Below are 6,000 nucleotides of genomic sequence, written 5' to 3'. Positions count from 1 at the left end.
TAGAGAGGCTGGCTATGGTGCAAGTAGAGTTTCACATCTGCAGATTGTGCTTCCCTTAGAGGAATTTCCAAGTGTGGATTTAGAATGTGCTGTGTCTGAAAATTATAGCAAGCCCTTGGGGGAAATTCTTGTGAAAACAATGGCCACAAGATATCAGCAATAGAGACCTCCAAGAACTTAAGGAGAGATATAAATGCATAATTAACTTGAGTTTGAAAAAGAAAAACTCATTTTTTTTTCATTTTCCACTGGAAATAAATTGGGCTTGTCTAAATATTGTATGTTGGATTAGATTGTTGATGTCTCACAATATTATTATTGAAGATAAAGAATTGGTCCGTCAGGAAAGGAGCTGATGTAGAACTATTGTGTTCCAATGGAATTGTTATTTGGAAGGCATTAAGCCAGATTACACTTTTGTGGTTTGAGAAGGTTTTTCCTTAGGGGAAGTGAAAGTACTCATGAAAATCATACTGGGAAGATGTCAAACTGGAAACAGAAAGTGAATTCTATGGGTTTTAAATAGGAAGAAAAGAGAGATGTTGTTTGCCCTACTCTGGATAGGAGGATTGTCATGCTCAAAATGCTCCATTAGCAGAAGGATTAGGAGGAAGGGAAATGGGCTAATACCACACAAACATACACTGAAAATTGGACAGGAGCTGTTCATTTGAAACCTCCTCATAGCAAGATCTAGTTTAAATGGTACTTTTGAGCTCTGAGATTGACTTATCTAGTACCAGTTATCACTAAGTTTTACTTCTATCATGCTTTAAATTTTCAACTTCCTTGGTAGAAGTTTAGTGGAGAATTTATGACTTAATTGAGACAAAAGACAAGAGAAAAAAATTACATTCAGAGACAACATGTTTGCTCATTCTTCAAATATTTGTCACACCTACTATATCCAAGCTATCATTCTAGATGCAAGGAATAGAATGGTGAGCAAAATGCTCTATAAATGAGAGAATGACTTTCATAAAGCTATCATCCCAGTGTGAAGAAGTCAGTGAAATATATAATCAGCAATTTTAAAAAGCATATATAAATTATTTCAAATAATAATGAGTGCTATTAAAATAACTTAATATAAAGTGTGATGAGGGCATCAAATAAAATTAAATGGCCAAAAGAATTATGCTTCTCCTAAAGAACAATTTTTAAGAAGATAGCAATCATATAAGAATCTGAGAAAAAAGCATTCTTGGCAGAGGAACACTGAATTCCATGGCTTAAGAAAAAACACAACAGTATACCAAATAGGTAGAGCAAGGATAAATAGAGCAGAGCCAGTACCAGGGTAAAGTAGGAAATGAAAATCAAGATTGCTTGTTTTGGAATGTGTAAGAAATTTTCTCAGAAATTCATTGGAAGGGGAACTCAGAATTATATATATATATATATATATATATATATATATATATATATATATATATATATATATAAATATATATATATATATTACATATTACATTATTATATTATATATAGTGTGTATATAGTATATATATATATATATAGTATAATATTATTATGCATATATTCACACACAGAGAAAATAAGATAACTCTAATCAGATAGATACTAACTTTTGAAGGTGATTGTTTTATTCAGGTTTTAATTGCCATGACTAAAAGACCGGACCAGAACAATTGAAAAGGAGGAAAAAATTATCTTAGGGCTCAAAGATTCAGAGGTCTAAGTTCATAGGCAGCTGGTTCCATTCTTTGGGACTTGAGGTGAATCAGGACATCAATGGTAGAAAAATGTGGCAGAAGGAAGCAGCTTACACGATGATCAGAAAGCAGAGAGAGAGAGAAAGAGAGACACTCTACTCTCCAGATACAAAATATATACCCCCAAAGCATTGCCCCCAGGCACCCAACTCCTCCAGCCACACCCTACCTGCCTTCAGTTCCCACTCTGATAGTTAATCCCTATGGGGGATTAATTCCCTGTTGGGTTAAGACTCTCATAACCAAATAATTTCTCCTCTAAACCTTCTTCCATTTTCTCACACATCCAAACCATAAGTGATATATCTAGATCTGAGTCTTAGATGTATATCTATAGATTTAGATCTAGGTGTATATCTTTTCCCACTTCAAAAGTTCCACTTAGTCTTCACAACAGGTTCTTACTTTCATTTGGGGAAAACAGTCATTTTGTCATGAGAAGACACAGGGTCTGGACTAAGCTAAACAACACAGTCTATGTGCCACAGTGGTGGGTCTGGGGATACATGTGTGTGTACCAAGATGATCCAGCCAAATTCCATTTCTGGGATTTTTCAAGAATTTCTGAGGCCAAGGTCTGAGATGAAAGCATAGAATCCTGCAAGCTTCTGGTAGCCATCTTCCTGTCATGAAGAGAAAGATTCCTAGGATATTACCATCATAACTCAGGGGAGGGTTAGAAGAGGCCTCTTTCTTAGGAATATCACTGAGTCTCTAAATCAAGTATTATCTGAAGACAATGCTGTGTCAAATCCACGTCAAATCATTTTTTTGAATAGACAAGGCTATATCAAATGCTATATCAATCAAATCTGCTTTCTCGTTATATAAATCAGAAAAAATCCTTTTACTATTTAAGATAAGCTTAACTATGTTTATTTGTGCTTCCTTCTAATCACCACAAAGTGCATATTATAATACAAGTTTGTCTGTAAAATAGTGACTAGCACATAGTTTCAGAGTGCAGCAACTGGAATGTTTGTAAAATAATATGGAATTCTTATGAGAAAAAAATATGCAAAAGCCTCAGATCAGAAGAACATAGAGTTTAATATTATAATACAGTAACAGTAACATTTTTTATGCCATAACTGACAGTGAACTATTTTTATATTACCAAAAATGTGAACCTTTTGTTCCAAGAAGCTTGGAACTCTTTGCAAGTACCTCATCAATCCTCCTCATTATATCTCTCTAAAGTTGTCAGGTTATAAGTATTATTATTCATATTTTACATAGGACAGGAGCAATTTAAATCTCTTATAATCCCATTTATCTAAAAGATGAAACTATTAACCCCAAACAGACTAAATATAACTTGGCAGAGAGACATGTTGATCCTGAATTGCATTAAACTTCAATTCATAAAGCAACTCAATGCCTTTAAGCCTTCAGGCCTTCCCCCTGCCCCCAATTTGAGGATGCAAAAAGTTGATAAGGAAAAAACTACCCAATGATGCTCAATTTAGACTCTCTTATGTGCTAACATGCATTTATGTGTCCCAGTTATACTTTTCAACCAGTAGTGTCATCCTGTTAAGAATTCATCTGTATGTCATATTACATACAGGAAAATGACAACTAAGTGATGCCATCAAATAGAACAAAGTTTATATATTTATTTTAATAATTATATTAGCAATAGTGATGATTATTTAATAATTTAATATTGATTTATTTAAGTTTTTCCACCCACTAACCCCAACATTTCTTTGCACTAAAAAACATGCATTTCAAGAGACCAGTTGTCAACAGTTAGAAACACAGAGCATGGCAAGAAATATCTACCTTGAAGTCTGGAATTATATATCAGTTTGACTACTGGGCATATAGCTATAGTTTTGATCCCTTGTATTTAAAAAGAAGACAAAAAGAATTTATCTACAATAACCAATTGTAACTATGAGCATATAATTGCTCATTCCTATAGTTATCTTCTGTGAATCTTAATCTCAATTTATAATATTAAATATTTAGACCATGTCAGTATTACAGTTAGCAAATTCATAGGGACATTATTCTTAATGAGTGGGCATATCCTGCCCACACAGACCAGCACAAAATCTGGGGCTTTAAGTTAATTAGCTTAATTTTCAAGTATTCTGTCACTGATATCCAAATAGTCAAGTGTTCATTAAATATCTTTCTAACACAAACCAGAAATACTGTCTTCTGTAGATTTTCAAGAGCACTACATACATATTTTATTTTTTAAATAAAATCCCACTTAAAGAAAGCAATAAATTTTTTAAAGGTAGATTTTTACACAATGTTACTGGAATCAACTTTAATTCTTAAAGGCTTTCTAGATTAGCATTTTACTAGGGAATACATTTTCCTGCGCTCATCTATCACTTTAAACTACTAATTTAAATGTCCTGGTCAAAAAAGATCACCTCAGATAGTAGAGGGTCATGACTCAGAAAAACTAAATACTATTTCCAGTAATTTTTTTTTCCTCAATTTTAGAAATTCTCAATAATTAAAGGTTTCTCTGATTTAGATAGAAATCATATTCAACTAAACTTCATTTTAAAAGAAACTATACATTGCTCTATTTTTTAAATTATAAGCTGGTTTTAAAATCAATATTTCAAAATATACATCAGTTCCTTTCTAAAACTGGTAGAATTATTAACACAACTCTTTAATAGAGCTGATTTTTGTTTGTTTGTGTATCTGTTCATTTGTTTTGTCAAAGAGGATTCATTGAATGTTATATAACAATTTAGTTTCAGAAGCTAGACAATGTAGAAAAAATGATCAGTGAACAATGCTATTCTTGAATACACCTGTTTAGTGAATTACCTTAAAAAATAAAATGCTTCCATGTGTCAATTAATAGTGTTAATAATATTCATCTTGAAGTTATATTCAGGATATTTTGATTGAACTTGGCATTGTTGGCAAAACTAGGTGCTTGGACACAAAATTAAATTGGCTAACATAGAGTTCAAACAAACCTTTCTAAGGTGCATTTTGTAAAGGAATTTCACAGTTATCTCGATCTAATTAGTTCCCCATATGTGACACACACATGCACCCACCTATGCATCTAGCAATGCAATCTTTATAATTGAGCCCCTTATTTCATCCTTATCACAAAGAGCAGTGCTGAAATTAGACTCAGGCTTGGGGGATTGACGGAGTGTTTGAGTAGAAGATATAAAGCAAGGCTCAGATAGAAAGTGTGATTTCAAGCATGAAGTAGGGGATGAATCAGCTGCAATAAAATGCTATAGTAAATTATATTTAAAAAAGTAAACTGATACAAGAATTTTAGAAAACAACTCATCAACTTTAAGCTCCAAATAAATTTGTATTGTTTTACCTAGTTATCTCATTCCTTAGAGATGATTCTTGAGAAAAATGTGTAAAAACCATACTAGGTATGAGGGCAACTGTGTAAATTAAGATATTGTCTGTGGTTACATTTATAGACAAAGATAGAAATAATCTAAACTTCAAATAATATGAAATAGATTATTTATTTCGGATACACCCACTCAACAGAATGTTTTGTGTTAATTTATTCACCCAACAGCATTTATTGAGTGCTTTCTATATTCCAGGAAACATGCTACATTGTGAAGATAGAGTGGTGAAATATTGTGCATCGTTACTTCCTTGTTGAAATTGACTATATATTAGTCGTCATAATTTTTTACAATCTTGAAGGCTGTGCAACTACAGGGAATAATAATAATGAATTATTCAGATATTTACTTTTTAAAATATATTTTCATAGATGTTGTAAATAAAATGCCCTTGGGTATCCTTTACTCTGTTGTTCACAATCCTAACGTTTAATTTAACCATGGTAGAGTTACCAAAACCAGGAAACTGACATTAACATAACTCTATTTAATAAATTGAAGATTTTATTCAGACTTCACTAGGTTTTATAAGCACTATGTTTGTGAGTATATTTCTATATAATTTTTTTTCAAATGTATAGATCCACATCTGTCACAACAAAGAGGACACTGTAATCTCTCACTCCAAACAACACTCCCTTTGCAACACTCTTATAGGCATCCCTCCTCTTGTTCAGCACTTATATGTTCCCTATACTATGTTTTATGATTTATAAATTATTGTTCAAGTGGAACAATATAATATATAACCCTTTGAATTTTTTTTAAATTCAGTCCATTGCACTTGTGTATTAATCAGATTAGTATCACTATAATAAACACTTATAAAAGAAATGCTTATTTTGGCTCATGGTTTTAGAGATTTCAGTTTATTTTTGAGTAGATTC

This window comes from Callospermophilus lateralis, chromosome 9 (genome assembly GCF_048772815.1).
Source record: "Callospermophilus lateralis isolate mCalLat2 chromosome 9, mCalLat2.hap1, whole genome shotgun sequence".
NCBI lineage: Eukaryota > Metazoa > Chordata > Mammalia > Rodentia > Sciuridae > Callospermophilus > Callospermophilus lateralis.
This window is presented reverse-complemented; position numbering follows the sequence as displayed.